Source organism: Rattus norvegicus, chromosome 7 (assembly GCF_036323735.1).
Source record: "Rattus norvegicus strain BN/NHsdMcwi chromosome 7, GRCr8, whole genome shotgun sequence".
Classification (NCBI taxonomy): Eukaryota; Metazoa; Chordata; class Mammalia; order Rodentia; family Muridae; genus Rattus; species Rattus norvegicus.
The window spans coordinates 71,484,256-71,508,123 of record NC_086025.1 but is presented as its reverse complement, the minus strand read 5'-3'; the positions used below and the strand labels follow the sequence as shown (position 1 = coordinate 71,508,123).

At 46.4% G+C, this 23,868-nt stretch overlaps 1 pseudogene; it reads left to right on the top strand.

Annotated features, from left to right (window-relative positions):
• The first annotated feature begins 484 nt into the window (after positions 1 to 484).
• Rnf149-ps1 (ring finger protein 149, pseudogene 1) lies at positions 485 to 19,867 on the top strand (annotated as a pseudogene).
• The last annotated feature ends 4,001 nt before the right edge of the window (positions 19,868 to 23,868 follow it).

The window sequence follows — 23,868 nt, the reverse complement described above, 5'->3', positions numbered from 1 at the left end:
TGCTCTCATGGTATATACATTTGCCTGGGGAGACTGATGCAGGGCCTCCCAACCGGGTTTGCTTAGAGGATAGTCAAAGGAGTGCAGGCCACCAACCCAGGGCCAGTGCTCCAGCACCTCCTAGCTCAGGGGTTACTAAGCAGCACTCCTCCCATCCCACAATAATTTGCAGCCCCTCTAAACACCCTGCCCACACAGTGCCTTCTCTTACAGTATGAATTTAGAGCCAGGCTGTGGAGAGTTCGAATCCCAGCTCTGAAACTTACCAGACTTGGAAACATGACTTAACTCTTTGTAAACCTCCAACGTGGGGTTCTGAGTACCAGATGTCTGCCTGGCTGTGGGGGTTATGCCAGAAGTCATGACAGCTGGCTGCTTGTCACTGTTCCTAATGTGATGATGTGACAATTGTCTCTCTTTTACCTTTCCTCCCCCATATTCAGCTGAATCTCTGCCAAGTGCTGTCTTCCATGGCCTCAGCAGCATGGAGATCCTGGGCAGCCTGGGGAGCCTCAGCGGCAAGACCCACCCAGCAAGGTGTGGTGAGAAGGGAGACAGAGCAGAAGGTTCCCATGTGAACGAACCAGAGAGCGCCGGTGACCTCTCCCGAGATTCTGAGGAACACTGTTTCCACTGACTAAAGGAGAGAAGGTAGGGAAGGCCTCCTGGGAGACACAGGGACACAGGACAGAGCCAGAGGCTCAGGTCTCTAATGGGGTGGCCGAGACCTTATTTTGGAAAAGGGTCTCTGATGATATAATTAAATATTTCAAGCTGACAACAGCCTGACTTCTCTGGATGGATATTAAGTCTAGTGTTAAGTGTCCTTACAGAGGCAGAACAAGAGAATTCACAGGAGGCAAAGGCCATAAGAAACAAGGCAAAGCCTTGAGCTAAGCCTTGGTGAGCCATGAGTCTAGAGACATCAGCAGCTGAGCAGGACAGGAGGGGGTGGGTCCTCCTGACACTTGACTTCTGGCCCCCCAGAACAATGAGACCATTTTCTATGGTTTTAACTATCTAGCCTGGGTTTTTTTACAACAGCAGCAGGGACCTAGCACCGATCTCCACTGCTAGATCCCTTAGCAAAAGCCCAAGTCAGCGAGGGTGCTTGTCTTGGTTAGTATTCTGTTAACTTGGCACAAGGTGGAGTCACCTGAGCAAAGGAACTCAGCTGAGAAAATGCCTCCATCAGAATGCCAGTGTGGGACGGCCCAGCCTACAGGGGCAGAGCCACTCCCAGGACCATGTCCTGAGTGGCATAAAAAAGCAGGCTGAGCGAGCGATGGAGCAACCCCATCAGCAGTGTTCCTCCACAGTCTCTGCTTTAGTTCCTGCTCGACTCCTGCCCCGACTCCCCTTCATGACGACATAAGCGGTGAGGGGAATAAGCCCGATGCTCTGGGTCACGGCATTCTTTGACAGTGATAAGAGCACTGTAACCACAGAACAAGGGTGACTGTGATGACAAACACTTAGCTCTGGAGGTCAGGAGTCGAGCTCAGGATGCGGGAGCTCAGGCTAGTGGAGGCCTCTCCGGGCATGCTCTCACATAGCCTTTGGATGCTGCTGCCTGCACGCAGGAAGCTGATCCACCATCTCTCAGGTTTGTCTTTTCTTTGAGTCAGGGTCTGGGTCTCGGTCTGTAGCCCAGGTCTGGCTTCAATTACATTCTTCCTGCGTCTACCATGACTCATGTGCCATTGTGAGTGTAGAAGTCAGAGGACAACTGGAAGGTCAGTCCCCTCCTTCCATAGCTTGGTTTCGGGGTTGGGGGGGTTGGGGGCTCAAGGCGTTTGGCTTGGGAGCAAGCACCTTTACCTGAGCCACCTTATGGGCCTTGATTTCATTTATTTTGTTCCTGTGTGTGTGTGTGTGTGTGTGTGTGGTGTGCATGTGTGTGATGTATGGTATGTGCATGCATGTGTGTGTGGTGTGCATATGTGTATGTGGTGTGTGTATATGTATGTGGTGTGTGTCATACATGGTGTGTGTCTGTCTCTGTGTGTGTGGTGTGTGATGTGCGTGTGTGTAAGTGGTGTGTGGTACGTGTATGTGTGCAGTGAGTGTTCATGTGTTTGGTGTGTGTCATGTATGGTGTGTGCACATGTGTGTGTGTGTGTGTGTGTCTGTGTATTGGATATATGGTGTGTGTGCATGAGCTTCAACACACATGAACATGCACACACATGTCCACACACAAATGCACAATCTTAAACTGTCTCCAGATTGTGACTTAATGTGTAACCTGCTTCTAGGTTATCCTGGTGCATGGCTGAGGTGGTGTCTGGCCCTGAGTTCTCCAAGGCCTGGCTTTGAATTAGTGCATTTGCATTGAATTAATTTGTAGAGTTTGTTTCTGAATGCTCTTGGCTTTGCTGCCCAAGACCCTCTGAAACATAACTCTGCAAAGGTTCTCAGCACTGCCCCACGCACAATCACTTCTCCACAGAGGAGACTGTGCAAGCTGAGAGATACACATGCTCCAGTCATCTGGGCTATAGGGGAGGGCACTTCAAGGACAGGAGAGCAAGGCTGTCCTTTTTTTTTTTTTTTTTTTTTTCCTTTTCTTTTTTTTTCGGAGCTGGGGACCGAACCCAGGGCCTTGCGCTTGCTAGGCAAGCGCTCTACCACTGAGCTAAATCCCCAACCCCCAAGGCTGTCCTTTTGAGGCTAGCTCAGTAGCTTGGCTCTGCTTTTGCCTGAGAGGCCGTGGCCCTGACCCAGGGACAATGGTGCCAGCGCTGCCACTCTGGCCTCTGCTCCCCTTCATCCCTTCCATCTGGAAAGGAGGCAGGGCCTCTCAGAGTTTGCTGAAGAGAGACAGCAGATTGCTAAAAGCCTGCTCCAGGGAGGGGATGGAGGGAAGGCTCAGCACTGAAGAGCATTTGCTGCTCTTGGGGAAGATCCAGATTTGGTTCTCAGCACCCGCAGAGCACCTCAGAAGCCTGTAACTCCCTCTTCTGGCCTCTCCTGCCCTCCTCGGGCACTGCAAGCACACCATACATGCAGGCAAAGCACTCACATACAAAAAAATAAATACTTTGCTTTCGGGGTCAGTCTTACTGTGTAACTCTGACTAGTCTGGAATTCACTGTGTAGACCAGGCTGGCCTCAACTCACAGAGATCTGCTTGTCTCTGTTTCCCAAATGCTGGGCTTAAAGACATTCACTATACAGTGGGCACTATATATGTGTGTGTGCATATGTATGTATGTTTGTATGTATGATGTATGTATATATGTATGTATGTGTGATGTATGTATGTATGTATGAATGATATGGGTAGGTATGATGTATTATGTACGCATGTATGTATGATATATGTATGATATAGGTATGTATGCATGATGTATGTATGATATAGGTATGTATTTATTTAGTATGTATGTATGTATGCATGTATGCATATGAGCCTGCTTATAAAAATCATCCAGAGGTACAGTGTGGCTCACTGGTAGGCCATATAGTATGGGCTCCACCTTCATCCCTAAACAAATCCTTCCCCACCAAATCACACCAGAAAGTGGCCCACCATAGAGAGAAACCCCACAAGGTTTAGGGGTAGCTCTGTGGATAAAGCTCTTGTCATGCAGACCTAATGACCCAGGTTCTATTCCCTTCCTGGGGCCTTTCCGGATGGAGAGAGTAGAGTGTAAAGTTGTCTTCTGACCTCCACATGTGCACAGTGGCCCCTCCTCATCACACACACACACACACACACACACACACACACACACACACATGCACGCACACACACACAAATATTTCAAAGATGTGCAATGCTTAAAATCATAAGAGCAGGGCTGGAGAGATGGCTCAGTGGTTAAGAGCACTGACTGCTTTCCCAGAGCTCCTGAGTTCAAATCCCAGCAACCACATGGTGGCTCACAGCCATCCGTAATGAGTTCTCGTGTGTCTGAAGACAGCTACAGTGTACTTACATATAGTAAATAAATTAATCTTTAAAAGAATCATAAGAGCAAAGTACATTGGGGTATGTGGATGAAAACCCATAATGAACACTAAAAAAATTACTAAAAATAAAGACCAATATTATCCCTAAGAGATTTCTAATCGGATCTCATTCCTAAATTCAGATTGCTGCTATGCTCAGACAATAATCTTAGTTTTGGCTCGGGTTAGATGTGACCAGAAATGCTCTTGTGTTGTCTGACCTTCACACCGTGACCACGGCTTCTCTGATGGTTCTCTGGCCCAGCTGGGAGAAGTAGGCCAGTTCCTGGTCCGCCTTACTCTGTCTCAGTGCAGCTTGCTAGGGCAGACAGCTGGGCAGGCCGAGATCTTTGGGACAGATGCTGTCTGATTCAGTGCCCTGCAGAGTAGCCCTACTGTGCCCTTTCCAGCAAGGAGACAGGCTGTGCAGCAGGTGTGATGGGTGGAAGCCAGTGTAGCTCAAGGACCCCAGGATCCAAGTGGCAAGGAGCACTGTGGTAGAGGTCTCTTTAAATGCTGACCTGGGGTTTCCCGCCTTTGGTCATGGAGTTCCCAGATGAACACACACACACACACACACACATTATATTTACAACAGGCCCTAAAGAGCACAACAGCTGGGCAGTTGCCTCTCCTCTATGCTCTCTTAGAATCCACTTTCCCATCGATAACCCCGAGTTATTACTTACTATTCATCTGGGCTACTCCTAACTCCAGTTGGGCAGCCCTCAGGGTCACGCTGTCTTGATCCTTATCCCATGGCAGCTTCTCCTTCCTCTTCTCCTGCGTGTTCTTCTTTCTCGTGGTCCTCCTCTCCCCCACATCTGAGAAACCTAAACCCCACCCATGTCTACTCTGCCTAGCTGCTGCCTGTTGGCATCTTTACTTACCAACCACAAAGATAAAATTGACCTAGACCACTGGATTAGAATCAAGCTACCCAAAAGGATGGGAGACTTCTGATCTGGTGCAAAAAGGAATTCCAATAAAAACGAACATAGCGATTGGTACTCGTCATATGCAGGAGTTCATCAGTCTGTGGTGTCTGTGGCCGTCGCCTTCATCACGATGGTGAGTATCTCATTGGCATGGCGAATGTTCTATCATATACAGCATTTCCTACACGCTGGCTCACAGTTTGGAAGTCAGAATCACAGAAAGGAAAGTAAGAAGGTTATTGACCAGCTTCCACTATACATCGTGAAGCACGGAGAGAAGGGAGTCGATGTTGATGCTGAGAATTGTACAGTGTGTATTGAAAACCTTAAAGTCAAAGATGTTATCAGAATCCTGCCATGCAGGCATATTTTGACCCATGCAGACATGTACATTGACCCATGGCTTTTAGCTCACTGAACATGTCCAGTGTGTACACTTGATGTCATCAAGACCCTGGGCTATTGGGGGGACCCTGAGGATACACAGGAGCTACCCATCCCAGAAGCTGCCCCAAGAAGTGTTTCTGTTGGGAATCTGAGTGTGACAGCCCAAGATGAGAGGTGTGAAAGCAACCTTCCATCATCTTCCCCAAGTGAGTTTGGGCCACACCGACCCTGTCTTAAAGAAGAAGCGGGGGGAGGACACAGCATTGATAGGAGCGGCAGGAGTGACCCTCAGCATGGAGGATCCATCTGCTGGTGCCTCTTTACCGACAGCCTTGCCGACAGAGCCTTGGCGTGAATACAGGACACTCAGTTTTCACTCCAGGGCATAGTTTGTACACTTGAAAACAGTGGATTCTGTTTTACTTTACCTTTTAGATCCAGGCTTGATATGCAAAGGGCCGAGATATTTTATTCCTAAAGGACTTTTAATTAGCCTTCATCTATTTATCTACTAAAGTATGACGTCTATCATAAATTTCCTGGTATCAAACTGTCACAGACATATGTGGAGGGGTTGTTTCTGAGCACTAGATAAGCTTCTGTGGTACTATAAAACAAGGTTCTGTTTCTCAGGCTTTTAGACAAAGCTCACTCAGTTGAATTGTGAAATGTAGTTCCTTAGTGATCACATGAACTTTCCCTGAAACAGACTCTAGAACCTGTAGAGTGAGAAACCTTGCCGTGGGCAGTGGTACACACCTGCAAACTCAGGAGGCCGAGGCAAGCCTACCCTGGGCTGCATAGCAAGACTGCTCCGGAGGAGATAAGGGAGAGAGATCAGCTGTCTTGCACTATATTGTCTACAGAGGCTCTGAAACCACACATACCCTTTATTACGTGAAATTGTGAAAAGAACGCTAGACGCTTCTATGGTTTACATTTTTACCTTTATTGCCTAATTTCTTTTCACACTTAAAAAGAGGAGGAAAAGGGGTTGGGGATTTAGCTCAGTGGTAGAGCGCTTGCCTAGGAAGCGCAAGGCCCTGGGTTCGGTCCCCAGCTCCGGGGGAAAAAAAAAAAAAAGAACCAAAAAAAAAAAAAAAAAAAAAAAAAGAGGAGGAAATCAGGAGGAAGATGGTTCCGATCCAGGTGGTCTAGGTCAGTATTATCTTGTCTCGGTGGGCGGTTTCTATCTTTATCAATTGGCAGTGAATTTATGGTGTGGACGAATTGTGGATTGAGTATTTAACATATAAATCTAATTGCTAAATTACAAGTTTCTGGAACTTTGATTTTACCTGCCAAGGGGACAGTGTGTGAAAGCGGCTGGCAGAGCAACAACAGGAATGTGAGTCTCCCTTGGATCCGTGCAGAGTGAGAACAAGCGGGAATCAGTTCTGCCGCTTTTTAAAATTTTTTACCGCAACAGAGACCCTGTCCCTTGTAAGCCACAGAAGACCCAGTAGCTGTGTCTGGTCACCTAAAGGCAGCCAGGTATGTGTGGCAGAGGGTTGGACAGAGGGGGTACCCAGTGATGAGGAGTTCTTGGCAGGGGAGGAGGGGAGAAAGATGAGACCTATAGGCTGGCCCTAGACAAGTGCACTGATGTCCAGTGCATCTCTACTGTATTCCTCCTAGGGGGCTAGAGAGATGGCGCAATGGTTAAGAGCACTTTCTGTTCTATCAGAGGATCTGAATTATGTTTCCAGCAACCCTCCTAGGTAACTTCACAACTTCTTGTAACTTTAGCTCCAGAGAATTCCACGCCCTCTTCCAGCCTCAGAGGACACACACACACACACACACACACACACACACGCATACACACATACATATACATACATGTATACACAGTACACATATATGCCCATACATACACAACACATGCATACACACATACACAACATACATACACAACACATACAACACATATATAGTACACATATATACAATTACAGTTACATACATAACCACATACACGAACACACAAACACACAAACACATACATATATACATATACACACATATAAACATATATACACACAGACACATACATGCATACACACATACATATACATGTATACATACACATATGCACATATATACATAATACACATATATGCACATACATACACAACACACAACACATATACAATACACATATATACATGGACACTTACACACATAACCACATACATGAACACACAGACAAAAATACACACATACATATACACACACACACACACATATACAAACATATACATACAGAGACAGAGGGAGACAGAGAGACAGACAGAGACACAGAGAGAATGGAAGTTTTTATTTTAAAGATTCCTTTCATATTTCTCTGAGTTGGTTGGCTTACAACCACCTGTAACTTCAGTTCTAGATAATTGGATACCGTCCTCTGTCCTCAGGGAACATTATACACACACACACACACACACACACACACACACACACACATGCACGCACACACTAATAATGATAATTTGTTTTTTTTTTCTTTTCTTTTTTTCGGAGCTGGGGACCGAACCCAGGGCCTTGTGCTTGCTAGGCAAGTGCTCTACTGCTGAGCTAAATCCTCAACCCCTTGATAATTTGTTTTTAAGAAGACAGTGATCTAGCTGAGCACAAGGATTATTACTCTTTGCTTCCTGGCTGTGGACACATGTGCTGTCATCTGGTCCTGTCACCATGCCTTCTCTCCCATGCTGTCTCCAGAGATGTGAACCAGAACAAACCCTTTCTTCTTTAAGTTTCGTTTTCCAGGTGTTTTGCTGCAGAAATGAGAAAAGTAACTCAAGCCTCTTCCAAGGCTCCTGGAGGGCTGAATCAGAAGGAACCGGCTCTGAGAAATGACCAGTCCAGGGCTGAGGCGGGGGGCTACTCTAGCCACACTGGAATTACACGACTGCTGCCCATCTAGACCAAGATTCCCCAGAGTGCAGGTTCTCAGTGTGAACACAGCGGAACTCAAATTCACACCCAGCTCTGATGCAGGGTGTTAGGTGATACTCAGGGTGATGTCAGTGCAGTAACGGTAGGTGCTGGGCACAACAGACAGATGCTGTGCGTGGGATTCAGGGCTGCAGTGTGGCACCAGGGGTCACTCTGCAAGTGTCTACAAGAGCCTTTAGACCCTCACAATTCTAGGTTCATTATGGTGCAAGAGCAGAGATGAAACTTTCTGTCCAAGGGCCTCTGCCGCTCTACAGTGTAACTGGGTCCCAGTTCCTCTACCCCTCCACTGCACCCCACTGCCTGCAGAGACTATCCCTCACTTGTCCACCTACCCAAACATCAATACTTAGGGGTGACACCTAGAATGCTTCAGTTTTTGTGGTAAGATACATATGAGGGGTTGGAGGGTTGGCTCAACGGTTAGTAGAACTTACCACCTATCAGAGGACCCTGGTTTGGTTCCCAGCAACCACATCAGGTGGCTCACAGTGCCCGTAACTCCAGCTTCAAGGGGCCCCAGGTTCCCTTCTTACCTTCATGGGCATCTGCACATGCATACAGATAGACACATACATAAATAAAACTAAATAAATCTTTTAAAAACATAAGAAAGATACATATAGCTTTAAATCCACAATCATAGTCAATCTTACAGTTAGCAACTGGGTGACTGTAGTTCATTTACAATGTTATATGACCATCACCACTGTCTAGTTCCAGAACATTCTTCAACAATCTCCAAAGGAGATCTTGTGTCTGCAAAATAGCTATTGCCCTCCCCACAAGCCTTGCCCATCAGTAATTTATGTCTCTGTGGAATTGCCTATTTTGGCATTCTCTAGTTATCAAATAACACATGGCTTCTCCCACCTAACATAATCTCTTACATGGCATCCGTTCACACCTTACCCCTTTATGACTGAGGACCATTTCACTAGATATGCAGTGTTCTGTTTGTCCCACTGCGACTTGGATGGTTTTCCCCTTGGGCCACTGTAAATGATGCCTCCAGGAGACTTTAAAGAGCACGACAGTTACATGCACTTACTTACGCATTAGCCAAATTTTATTATTTGTTTACTGTTGGTTGTGTATGTGTGTGACACACATGCAAGTGTGAGTGAGGGCATGTCTCGGGGCAGGCAAGGAGGTGAGAAGTCAGAGGCAGCTCTCGGGAGCCCGTTCTCTCCTGCTGTGAGTTTCTGGGGTTGGACTCAGGTTGTCCGGCTTGTGTGTCCAGCACTTTTATACACTCTGTTTTGTGTGCAGCTTTTTGCTTGAATGTCTACTTTCATTCTTCACGGTCTGCATTTGGGGGGCGGGGTTTACTGGGTGTCATATGCAAACTCTACGTTTTATGTATTGAGAAGTTGCCACACTGTTTTCTAAAGCAGCTGAAGTGCTTAATCCCAGGAGCACAGTACACGTCCCAGTTGCTCACACCCTCGCCACATCTGCTGCTTCTTGGGGTTGTTGGCAATCCTTAGGATCGGAGCCAGGACTCTACCTGATAAGCAATCCCGTGCTCCCAAGCTTCACTCCTTCATAAAATGTTATATCCACCTGCGGTAGTTAGCCTAGTGGGAACAGAATCACGTCCTTTTGTGTACTGGGCATCGTGCCAATCGCAGGTCGGCTGCAGAGAACACAGCAAAGATCCTGCTCTCATGGAAGCTCCTCCATTCCAGTAGGAATGGCATACAGGGGTGGAGACAAGACCTGAGGCTGCAGATCCAAGGCTATCTGGGCTTCGGGGGTCGTGTGTGTGTGTGTGTGTGTGTGTGTGTGTGTGCATGCGTGCGCGTGCACGTGCATGTGCCTGGGTATGTGTGCACTCGTGCATACATGTTCCAGTGATGAATACAGAAACCTGGACACTTGACCAGTGGCTTCTATGCTACCGAGGACAATGCTTCTTCCTCTCCCATCAACCTTTACCTGTGCAAATCCCTAGGGAGCAGTGGTTCCCCCTTTCTTTTCAGGGAATTGGGGGACCAGTCTCGTGAAGGTCTCATGCAGGAAACCACAGCTTTGAGTTTGAGAGTGCAGCAGACATGCCGTGTCTGGAGATCCATGCTCCACACCTCACTCACCTCTGCTTCTCTTCTATCTCCTGAGAGGTGTTTAAGCCTTGGAGGGGATGACACAGATGCCACATATGAGCCTTCGAGGTCACCGCTGATCACTGTAAAATCTCTCTGAGCAAAGCAGACAGCAGCACTATTCTATGTGCATAGAGTGATGTAGAAGGCAGTCTGACAGACACGTGTCCATTTAGCACCAATAATAGCAGCTTCCTACTAGAGCCATGACCCCTCCAGCCACAGACTTCTGGCCAGGTTACAGTCCTAAATATGACTTCCCTCCTGTGGAGTGGGCATCAGTCCAGTCAGGTTGGGCGCTCCTCTCTGACACTACTGTTGTACCCCTGAGCTTATCTCACCTGACTTCTAATGGTTGCATTTCCATGCTGTCCATCTGTTGGGGGATCTGGCCACTAGATTGTGGTCTTGAATCAACTCTCGCTTCCTCCTGATGTGGAGTTCCCTCCATGATCTCAAAATTTTGAGTATGAGTCTAGGAATCTGCCTTTCTTGCTTCCCACTTCCCTTCTTGTCAGGTGAGTTAATGCACACCAGAACCTAGGAGCTACCCAAACCAGAAGGCGAGCAGTTGCCACCACTGGATGGCAGAGCGGGTAGGATCTTGTTACCTATTTGTGCTGGCTGAGTATCCCTTGGCCTGGTCCCAGTTTCTCAGGGCAAACAGACTTGTGGAGCAGTCAACCCTGTGTGCCAGGGACAAGGTGGGGTAGCAGCACCCCGCCCCTTGCCTTGCTCTACTCTGTGGTCCACGTGGTGAGACATCTGGCCCAGTGGCTTTTACCCTAGTGGGCAATGGATTGAATTCTCATGCCTGTTGCTTCCTGGTGAATGCTGCCTGGACAGACCCTGGGCTGGGAAGCTGGCCTAAACAGATTCAAGTTCTATCCAAAGCTTTTCAGACAGCCTGGGTACCGACAGACGGTGTTAGGCAACGTGTTTGCAGGTCTCTGGATTTGTTGTTGCAGCTGCAGTTAAAACTAGTAGGTCTTGTGGGGCGGTAATGGTGTATGCTTTTAATCCCAGTATTGAGAAGGGGGAGGGCAGGAAGCAGAGGCAGGCAGATCTAAGAGTTTGAGGCAGCCTGGTCTACAGAGTAAGTTCTAGCACAGCCAGGGATACACAGAGAAACCTTGTCTTGAAAAAAAGAAAAACTAAAACCAAACAAACAAAACTTGTAAGTCTCTGTTGGAGGCATGAGCTCTGAGAAATACAGGTATCTTCCCAGCAACAACGACTCCCCTCCTGGGCTCATTTGAAGACCCCCCATAAATACTCTGCCTGGTTCACAAGGCAACTCATAACACCCCATGACATTAGTTCCAACCCAATATGTACAGTCCTCAGTGTTCAAGGCCTGTGACAGATGCCTTTCCCTCGTGTTTTCTGCAGCCCTCACAGGACCAAGTCTATGGGAGGAGTAAAGAGCCAGACGGAGGAAAGTGAAAATCACAAGTGTTCATTTTTTTTAGAAATAGTCATCAAAGCAATCCATTTTGGGTCAGCAATGTGGCTCAGTGTTCAAGGCGCTTGGCATAAATGTCGATGAGCTAGGTTTAATCCCCTTGACTCACAGGATAGAAGGAGAGACCTGACTTCCATATGTGCATTGTGTCATGCATGTGTGCAGATTGTGTGTACATAGATGAACACAAAATAAATAAATATCTTTTAAAAGTCAAAATGGGTTGAAAGGATGGCTTAGCAGGTGTAAGAGTGGTTTCTGCTCTTCCAGAGAACTTGAGTTTGGTTCCATCCACAGTGGGCCGTGCACAGCCACCTATAACACTCTTTTCTGGTCTCCCCTGGGCACTGGCCCACACTTGGCATAGACTTATATAGACATAGACACTCACATAAATAAAAGTAAAGGCCTGATGTCAGGGATCACACCTTTAATCCCAGCACTCAGAGGCAGAGGCAGGTGGATCTCTGTGAGTTCAAGAATAGTCTGACAGTGACTTTCAGGGCTACAAAGTGAGACACTGTCTCAAAAATAAATTAATAAAATGAAAGTATAGATATGAAATTGTTAAAAACAACTGGGCATGGTGGCTCACACTTTTAATCTCAGCACTCAGGAGATAGAGGCAAACAGATCTGGGTTTAAGGCTAGCCTGGGCTACAGAGAGGGTTCCATGACAACCAGGGCTACACAAAGAAACCCTGTCTTAAAAACCCAAAACTAAACCAAAACAAAAACTCAACATCAATAGATCCATTCACCCCCAACCCCCAAACACGCCACAGCTGGAAAAAGGGCTGTGGCTAATTTCCCCACCAGAAAAAAAACAAGGAACCAATTAATAAACTGTGTTTCTGTGTACATTTCTAGGCCTAAGTGAGCTCTTCTACCTAGATTACTCTGGACAAATAATTTCAGCTGTTAAGAACCACCATCAACACAACATATAACGTCTATAAAGATTACAGTGATCCTAATACCCATATAAATCATGAAGCGTAGCAGAGACCAAGAGCACTAATGGTAGATGCTGTTGTTTGTGGAGCTCCAGCTATGGGCCAGGCGTGGTGCTAAACATTTTGCTTGGATTGTTTCATTTAAACTTCATAACCTTAGGCGAGTTCATCTCTAGGACCACTCAACCAGGGAAGTAACACTCCTACAGGTGGAGAAATTGAGCCTGAGAGGTTGGAGGAGCTAGAGGGTGTACACGGCTTCCATTTTTGGCTCTTTGAGTGTCCCTGTTAACTGCCGTAGAGCACATACTATCACAATCTGATACGTGATGGGGGAATTGTGGGGGATTAAAATCGGCATCTGATGGCCATTTGGTAGAGGAGACTGGATATGTTTCTTTAAAGTCAGGGTCTCGTGTACACCAGACTGACTGCAGATTCCCTGAGGTAGCTGAGGGTGACCTCCAAGTCTTCATCCTCCTGTGCCCACCTCCCAAATGCTGGGGCTTGTGTGTGCACTACCACACCCCATGAGGAGATAGGACTTAAACCCAGAGAGATTCAGAAGCACCCCTCAGCCCTCGGGTATGCTGTTGTTCCAGTGAATCCCAGCTCAGGCAGAATCCCATGCATATGTTCACGGTGTCAGTGCTTACACAGGGCAAAGGACGGCGACCACCTATGCATCCATCATGAGTAGTCACACAGGCTGGGATGCATGCTTCCTGGTAGGTATTAAAATGAACAAGCTGGACTTTTGTATTTGCTGATGTGGAAAAACATACATGAAGCAGTAGGAGAATAACAGGCACACTACAGTACTCTTTAGAAGTACAAATGCGGGGCTGGGGATTTAGCTCAGTGGTAGAGCGCTTACCTAGGAAGCGCAAGGCCCTGGGTTCGGTCCCCAGCTCCGAAAAAAAGAACCAAAAAAAAAAAAAAAAGAAGTACAAATGCACCATTTGCCCAGCATGGACACCACCTTGTGTCTAATCTCCAGCACCATAAAGACCGAGTGTGCATTATACCCAGGGTACATTTAGGCTAGGTGGTTTGTTTTATTTTTGGTTCTTGAGACAGGGTTCCTCTGTGTAGCCCTAGCTGTCCTGGAACTCTCTCTATAGACCAGGCTGGCCTCACATTCATAGATATCTGTAGGCTTAGTGTTTTTCAAAGCCTAATTGAATAAGAGTTCTTAAATGCTTAGGCCTTCCTTCTAGCCCACTGGGCAAAGTTAGGGGAGAAAGCAGGACAAGGGGGGTGTGGACCTGTTTAGAAGTAGTTCCTTGGGGTGAATCCAAATACGAATCAGCAGTGGCAGTCCAGTCCAATCAGCAAACACCAAACATGAATCAGTACCATCAGCTTATTCCAGAAGAAACCGCAAGGCTCCACCAAATTGTCACAAGGCCAAGGAAGTGGCAAGAAGCCGCCAGAAATCCATGAGAAGTTCTCTGGCATGTTTCTGTCTATGAAGTCACGAGAAGTGAAGACTAGGGAGAGCAATGAAGACCAGTGAAGCACTGCAAGGCGAACCAGTGCAAGAGCATTGTTCACGGTCCGTTGGGTTCTACTTATACTCTTTCCAAACATCAAGTGTCCTTTCAAGTGTCTGCCTCATCAAAACATCCTCTTATAAAACAGCTTCCAGAAAAATATCACATGGCACACCACGACTCCAAAAAACTTAGAAATTTCCACTTCAGAGTGTCACCTGCCTCGACCTCTTGAGTGCTTGGGATTAAAGGCATGTGCCACCACCACAAAGTGTGGACTGGGTAATTTGAAGAAATTTTAATAAAAGACACATTTGTAAATTTTGGGTTGAATAAAGGAAACACATAAGTCCAGTGTAGTGCCCATGAAGCTCTACTGCCACTGCCAGAGCCCAGGAGCAGGGAGAGCTGCGCAGAGGAACACCCTCACAGGTGTTGAGCCTCTCAGTAGAGGGCTGCAGTCCCTCCCCTGGGACAGTCAGCAAAGGGATGGGGAGCCTAGTACCTGCCTCCCCCTCTCTTGCCTTCCCTCCCTTCTACCCTGCCTAGTGCTCACCATTTGCAAACCCAGGCTGGAAGCCAGGAGGCAAAGCAGCCAAGTTGGTGCAGGTCAGCCTCCCAGGGCACAGAGTGGCTAGGGTGAGTGTGGTCCGTGGATACAAGGGAATCTGGGTGGGGGCTGGTAGCACGGTCCACCTGGAACATGAAGCAGGGTGGCAAAAGTGCCATCTCACTACAGATGGCAACGCAATGTGAAAGGTGAGAATCCACTATGGTACACACACTCACACACACACACACACACACACACACACACACACACACACACAGCACACACACAGTGATGTAGTTTAATAGAAGGGAGAACTGGTTTTTCAGTGGAGCAGAGCGAGTCACGTGGTTCCAGTGCACAAAACCTGAACGAAGCAGCACAGGGAGAGACTCAGCTCAGAGACACTGCTGGGAGCTCCTGCTGAGCAAAGGGACAGGTCGCCTGCTCTAAGGCAGTGAGAGACACACAATAAAAGCTGCCTGCTCCCTAAGAGCAGGCAATCAAAGGATAGATTTTTTTAAAGTTTGGTTTAAAATTTTTTTAGGATGCAAAGTATTTTACTTTTAAACTTCTAAAGTTTGAACACAGATAGCCTTGTTTAGATGAGTTTCCAAGCTGAATGCAGTTGCATGGCACTCAGTTTCTGATAAACAGTTGCTAATACCCTATGTGGGTGCCTACGTTCTGATGTGTGGATGGTGAGCTGACCAGCTTCAGCTGGTAACGCCCCATTCTACCTTGGTAAGGGCTTAACAAACATTACGCATTGTTCTGGTCTTACACAGCCAGTGCTTTCCTGGGAGGCAACTTCATCTTGCACACTTCAGAGCTGGGTGTGGACACACTCACCATGCTGTGCCTGTTTACCAGGAGGAAGGAGGCTTGTTTAGTATTGAGTTGCAGGCACCTTTTAATTATCTTGATGAGCTCGCTCATATTCACGTGATCAGGTACAAAGAATTTGGTCTTGTCCAGGACCAGCAGCTGCTTCTCAACCTTATATTGCCCTATAATCACTGGGATCTTGGTGGGGTGCTACTCTTGGTTCAAAGCTCCGAGGCTGCTTGAAGGTCTTCTCAGATGGCATAGCATGGTGGGGTCCTGGGTCAGACGATCGATCTGGCTCCCACGATGATTGTGTGATTGATTACTTCCCTTGTGTGTCTCCTCAGCCCACACCTGAGTCAGATGACTTGAGGCACCGATTTAATTTTTTTTTTAAGGATAGAAGAGTATACAGATTTTGCCTGAGCCACACGGGAATTTCTTCCTGTGGTTCAGAACTGATACAAAGGGCTTGAGACGAGAGGCAGAAAGCCAGTTGGTCCACAGACCAAATATTAAGCTCCACAGAAGAGAAAAGTCAGTCAGGGGGAATGAGTGAAGAAATGCCTTAAAGATAGAGATGCAAAAGTCTTGCCAGGATGATTTCTCGGGATCTTTGAACATGATCTACTCATGAGATTTCTGGGATTTCTTTGCCTGGTACAACATAGAGACTAGAAATAGGCTTATACTGTAAGCAGGAATGAATTTAATTAAAGTTAATTACAGAGAAATAAAAATATTGAAGCATTCAACCTTAAAAAATTAGATCGAAGGCAGGGGCAATGCCACCTAGCCTAACTCAGACAGTAGAAATTTAGGCCTTGAGAAATACATAAAGAGAAAACCTGGAAATAGGCTCATACTGTAAGTATACAGGGATATTAAACTCCTCAGAAGGGAGAAATTAGGGAGATCGAATGGAAACAATGCTTCAGAGATTTGAAAAGGTCTTGCTAGGACAATTTCTCAGGATCTTTGAACATGGTCTATTCATGGGATTTCTGGGATTTCTTTGTCCGGTTTGACAAATATAGCCTGCAAATAGGCTTGTACAGTAAGTAGATAGAGATATAAAATATTTGAGTTTGGTGGTTATATTAAAATTCCTCTGGTAGAGAGGTCAAGCTAAATGTATAATGATTTCTGGTTACTGGACTAAGGACTTGTTATTTTGGAAGAGAGGTTCTGTTTTGTGTTAATGGGAAAGGAGAAGAGGGCTTTGGACCCCGTCCAGAGCCATATGGATCAGAAATGACAGAGGAGACTCCCTGAAGAACTAGAAACAAATCAAGAGAATCAAACAGGACAGGTAAAGATTCCTCATGCCATCCTTCACATGGCAACAAGGAAGACTTATTGCAATTGGTTACTAATAAAATTAACTCATAAAAAAGATAGCTGTCTTTCATCTGCTCAAACAAGGAGAATTTCATCTGTAACCAATCTGTGCACCTTGCACAATCCATATGAAATCTTAATGGTACTAAAACTTTGGTTGTGAGATTCATATATTACAGAATGTACAGCTCTGACTAGACTCATTCACTGGGAGGCTGAACTGACCTGCTGCTCCAGCCCCCTGCTTTCTGACGCTGTCCAGAGACTCGCTTCCAGAACAGCTTTAGATTTCAGGCTCATTTCAGGCCATTTTGCTTCATCCAACCTTTTAGATGGTTCTGGTGAGAACTTGTGTCCAACTCTGAACCTTTCAAATATACAGAGACTAGATAACAGATGCTAAAGCCAGCCTCTTGAGTCTAGCCAGTTTTTCTAATTTTCCTATCCTACCTTGCCCGTTTAGAAAGTTTCTTGTCACACATATTCAGCAGGAAGAAGCTATGGAGAGTCGTCAGCCCAGTTCCCTGGGTTTGGGTGTCTGGTAATGGTTATTTTACAAATTATAGCTAGGTTGACATTTTAAAGGATTATTTGTAAATGGTTATAATTTTGAACAGGGAGGAAATAAGTGGGGTGGATTATTGAATTTTATCCTTAAACAAAACGTTGTGTAGCCATAATCTTAAATTGATAGAAATCTTTAAAATTGATGCAAATTGAAGTCATAATTTTTTACATTGGTACAGAATTTATATTGATACAGATTTAAGGTTTTCATTGGTGTGAATTTCGTATATTGATACAAAATTTGAATTGTTACTCTTAGATAGGCATTGTGCCTATGCAATTCATTTAAGAATATGAGGCTTAGGCCCAGTCCTTCTAATAGCTGCTTTACAAACTGTTTAAGATGATTAAGTAAGGCAAGTTAAGGGCCAGATAGCAAACTCATGGTTCTGTTAGATTCTGATTTAATAAAGTACCTTCAGTTTACTCAAATAGAAATGGCTAAGAGTAGCCAAAGTTTAACAGTTCAAGATACTTTACTTATGTAGTCCTCACAAACATCAGAAATCCACAGATTGTGACATTTAATGTTATTTAATCATTTGACAATGAGATATGTCTGCTCTGGACAGTTTCCTCATTCTTCTTCAAAGAATAATTGAGCATCTTCACCTCCAGGTGAGACTGCTTATTGTGTCAAGGCAGCCATGCGGCAGAAGTTGCCTATTTTATCTACAGACAATAGTGTCCAGGACAAGGACACACTGTGGATAGGCGACTGACAGCTCTGCCAAGACCGGGTAAGCAGTCCTTCGTAATCCTGCTTTGCAAAGCTCTGTCAGATGATCCGAGGCCAGAAGGGTGAAGACAGATGCTCCAACGTTATAAGAAATCAGGGGGCTGTCAGCTGTCTCTACAATTGTTTAAGTTTGAGAAGGTGTTGGTTGCTTCCTATATACCCAGGTAATGTTTAAGTCGTTCTTAGATTTCTGATGGGGTTGAAGCCTAGTTTAGTCTCATAATCAAACTCAAGTTGTTTAACATTGAGAGAGAGGTTATAGAACGGAAGACATGGTCTTCAGATGGCACTAGAGGCTAAAATCTAAACATAACCCAGGGATAGAATCATAACTTTAAGTTAGAAAAGTTGGTAGAGTACTTTATCTAATTGACAAATATTAATTGTATATCATACCTTGTAATTTACCTGATTGTTATGGTTTTGTTCAATCTGGGAGAGAGGTGTTTTTTGTTTTTTGTTCTTTTTTCAGAAAAGGTGATTTTAGGGGATGGTTCTGATGCTAAGGTCCTGTTCCCCAATTGATTCTTGATCTATCAATAGAGATGCCAGGGGCCAATTGCTGGGCAGGAGGAGAGAGGCAGTGCTTCTGGCTCCCCACTGCGGGAGACAGGGAGATGAAGAGAGGGAAGTCGTTTTTACCATGATTTGGAGGGAGAAAAGGTGACCAGTCATGTCAGATCTTGGGCAGAGGGAGCATAGGCCACTTCTCCATGCAGAAGGTTAGGTTGTTGAGCTGGAACTAAAGGTAATTGAGCAACTGAAGCTGAGGGCAGAGTGAGAGGTGCTGAGCTAAGAGTACTGGGAAGGGCAAGCTAGCCACAGGAAGCTGGAAGTGCCCAACAACTGAGCCAAGAAGGCAGGTTGAAAATATACTAATAAAATGTACTAATGGGAACCGTGGATCCAAGGGAACCTGGGCGGGGCTGGTAGCATAGTCTGCCAGGAGCTTAAAGTGGGGGTAGCAAAAACTACACGCTACAGCTCCCCAAAGTAGGCCACACCAAGATGCATCCATCTTGTATGCTCACTCTGTGGTGCAGTGTTGCTGTTCTTCTACAGATAGCTGGGGTATTATTTCATTTGTGTTAGTCCTCTCTTCATCAAAACAAAGTACCCAAGACAATTAACTTATAAAGAGTGTGACGCCTTGAATAGGCACGGCCCCCTTACACTTACCTGTTTGAATGCTTGGCCCATCAGGAGTGGCACTCTTAGGAGGTATGGCCTTGTTGGTGTAGGGGTGGGCTTTAAGGTCTTAGAAGCTCAAACTGGTTCACTTCCTACTTTCTGTGGACCAAGATATGGCACTCTCAGCTACCTCTCCAGTACCATGTCTGCCTGCTTGCTGCCATGCTTCCTGCTGGACCATAATGGACTAAACCTCTAAATGCTAAGCCAGCCCCAGTTAAATTCTTTCCTTTATAAGAGTTGTTGTGGTCACCCCCTACACATCTGCAGCAGATGTGCAGCTTGGTCTTCATATGGGTTTCTGAACAAGAGGAGTGGGAGCTGTCTTGGTCTCTGTTCCCTGTCATTGGATCCCCTTCCCCCTACCTGAACTGCCTGGTTAGGCTTCAATGGGAGAAGATGTTTCTAGTCCTGCAGGGACTAGATGTCCTAGGATGAGGTGGTCGCCAAGGGGGAAGGAGAGGGGGTAATAGGTAGGGAAGGGATTTGTAAGGATGGGGCTGGGAGGGGGGGGCTGTGATCGGGATGTAAAGTGGATTATATAGAGATAGATAGATAAAGAGATATAGATAGATAGATATAGAGATATAGATAGAGAGATAGAGATAGAGAGATAGAGATGGATAGATAGATAGATAGAGATAGAGATAGATAGATAGAGACAGTGATAGAGAGAGAGAGAGAGAGAGAGAGAGAGAGAGAGAGAGAGAGAGAGAGAGAAATAGACTAGTGAGTAAATAGAGTTGCTGTGGTCATGGTGTCTCTTCACAGCATTGGAAACCCTAACTAAGACAAAGAGAAAAGGGCTATTTTGGGTTCATGGTTCTAGCCTCTGTTAGGGATGCCACACAGTGATGATGGTAAGTGTATGGGACATAAACTTGCTCTCTTTGTGGTCTGAAAGCAAACATGAAAGAGAAAGTCCTACAAGACTAAGACAGGGCAGTAGCTAAAGGTGTCTGGCACCAATCCCGATGAGCCGAGTCTGATTCCCAGAATCCCCATGGTGGAAAGGGAGAACCAACTCCTAGGTCCTCTGACTCCACATATGAATCATGGAATTTGAGCAGCTCCCTCTACATACACAAAAATTCTAAAAATGCAAATTAAAAGAAGTATCGGGGTTGGGGATTTAGCTCAGTGGTAGAGCGCTTGCCTAGGAAGCACAAGGCCCTGGGTTTGGTCCCCAGCTCCGAAAAAAAGAACACCCCCCCCTCCAAAAAAAGTGTCACATAACCAAGCACACAGGACTGAAACCATACAGTGTCCAGGGCACAGACACCACACTAATCTGTCTAGCACCTGGCCATGCACTAGGATAGCCCCAAGGGGCACAGCCTTTTTAGTGAGCAGCACGGCAAGGCCTAGGAGAGGCACTTCCTGCTGTGCATCTAACTTTACAAGCACAGTGAGGCCAAGCCTCGCCTATGCACGTGTGCCTCTGTACTCTCTGTCAATGAGGCTGTGGCCCTGTACCATCCCACCCCATCCACATGGACCACCCCCTATCCTGCTGCCTCTGTAGTCACAAAGCCAAGCCAAAGTCCAGGTAGTCAACCACCCATGTAGGCAACCTCTGACCAAGCCAACCCCATGCAGCGTGTGAGCTCCCTCCATGCACCTGCCTGATGTGCAATCCTGTTTCTGTCACTCATCACAACACACCTGAGGACCACTTGGTATCATACCCTCCCCATAATGGGTACAACATATATGTGCAGAACTGAGACTCAGAGCCTAGGGGAGGACTGACTTTGGGATGTCTGTATGACATGACTCCTCCTCCGGCCCCCACTCTAGGGTTCTAGCCATAGTTATTGGAAATGAACACTTATATAAAAGACAGATATGGACCCAAGCAACAGGAAGAAGAGAAAAGGACTAGAGTCTCACAGTTCCTTTTAGGGGAATACCCTCCAGTGACCTGAGTACCTTCCATTAGGCCTCATTTCCTTATTAACGCCAGCCTGAGACCCAGTCTCTAACACATGGGAGACATTCACATCCCAGTGCGTCTCTGAGGCTGGGTGAGCCTAAGAAATTACCTCCATCAATCAAGTGCTATGCTACAGAGGTTCTGTGTGACTTCTGAGACAGATGCTAGCCGGTAAAATGGCTTCTGCTCACCTCTCTGCATTGTACCTTCAGAGCTCAAGCCAGTGAGGAAGAAGGCTAGGTTTTTAAAGCTTCTGGTGCAGAGGAGATCATGGAGAGGCCACAGGGTGATTCAAGAGATGCCCAGAAGTCTCTGTGGTGTCAGTCCCCACAAGGCTGCACCTGCTCATGCTCTCGGGGCAGGGGGAGCTGCAGTTCCAGGATAAACTCCCAGCTGCCATTAAGCTCACCGGCGGACCCCATTGTAGATCTTGCGACCTGTGAGAAACAATAAATAATGTTCTATTTTTCAGCATCTAAATATAGCATCGTAGCATTGAGATTAATGTCCGGCGGGTATCCTGAAGTTTTATGGACACTGCCATCTTATTTATTTCTACATTATTTTTGGATTTTGCATTTTTGTTTGTTTTCTAAAACAGGGCCACATGCAACCCAGGTTGGCCTAAAACTTGCTATGTATCTACTGGTCACCTTGACCTCAAATGGTTCGGTAGGTATAGTCTTCCCAGCACTGCGACTGTGGTGCTGTAGGCCATCTTGTCCAGCCATTGCTGTCCTTTTAGCAAGCAGAGTAAGGTGATGATTCCCTTTGGGGCCTCGCTCAACCTGGAAATCCCCCCACGCTCACCTGTCAGTTGACGACCTCAGGCATGCTATGTCCTCTCTGACTTCCATTCTGCCCTCTGGACTATCCCGCTCCTGTGCATAAGGGCACAGACCCATGCCTCGCCTTCCTTCTCTTGGCCTACAAGGCTAGGTACTGGCCTGGTCCTATGCTCTGGAGACCAGACACCTCCTTCTTGAGTTGGCCTCGGCAGCAGCCCCTGCCCCTGCTTGGGTCTCTGTACCTTCAGAAAGCCAGATGTGAGAGTAGGTTACCAGAGAGTAAGCAGAAAATAGTTTCAGATTGTTTCAGTTTCATTCTAACTCTGGCCATTGGCTCGGTTGCTAGGTCTCTATTAAATGTCTATGACTGACCACAGCTGAGTAACTGAATTAGAACCAAGATCTTCTGGAAAGAGAAACAATGAGAGGAAATCCAACCCAATGGGGACTTGCTGGGGAGCCCACTAATGTACAGAAACACGGAATGGAGAGGAACTGACCCGCACCCATGAGGACAGTGGCTGGTAATGACCTGCAGGGCAGCTTCCTGCCAACCTGGGGCTCACCTCCAAGCCCTTCAGCCTTCCAGGAAAGACTTGGGATATTATTCTGGGCATGGCATACTGGGAAGGATACTGGGGGTGGGGAGCAAAAATAAAGGACAAATGGCAAGTCTAGACGGGCAGTCCCAGGAGAAAGGCCAGGCAATTGTACCAAACTCACATGGGCAGGGGTTCAGGCCAGCTGCAGGTGTGGATCGAATGTGAAGGAGTAAGCTGACATTGAACTTCTGAATCGAAAGGCAGAGAGGCCATGGGGGCTACCAGACCTCCTTTGAGTCAGCTTGAGAGACTGGGATAGAACCTGAGAGAGATCAGCAGAAGAATCTGGCTCACCGAGAAATGTTCTGGATGCCTGCAACTATGAGCAGGTTCTTTTCTTGTCAGATACCATAACCCTTGAGCCAGGAAGGTCAAAAGACAAACTTGCTAGCCAGGCAAAGCTACATGCCTATAATCCAAACACTTGAAAGGCAGAGACAGGATTATCGCCACACAGTTGAAGGCATCTTGGTCTATACGGAGTTATAGGACAGCCAGGCCTACTATATAGTAAGATCCGATCTCAAAACAGGCAAGTGAACAAACCCTGTTGGCCAATAGGGCAGAGAGATTCACACTGTTTTGGTGTTTTGGTGAGCCCTAAAGTGTGTGTGTGTGTGTGTGTGTGTGTGTGTGTATGTGTGTGTGTTTGTATGAGTGTATGTGTGTGTATGAGTGTGTATGTATGTGTGTGTATGTGTGTGTGTGTTTGTATGAGTGTATGTGTGTGTGAGTGTGTGTGTATGAGTATGTGTGTATGAGTGTGTGTGTGTGTGTGTGTGTGTGTGTGTGTAGGGTGTGGGGGCTAAGTGGCCTCCTAAGTGCGATGCCTTTCCATGTTCAGAAAGTGTGTTCATTTTTGAAAGCACAAGAGAAGCACATGGCTCCAGACTGAAAGGATATCAAATGCACATTGCAAAACACATCTGTGTCCTGTCTCTGTTCTCAAGTTCCACACCAGTCCACCCCAATGCCCCAGTGCCCCATATGCCACCTGTCTAGGCTCTTATAATCTCAAAGGATTTGTACTGATTCAATGTTGATCAATGGCCCCTTGGCTC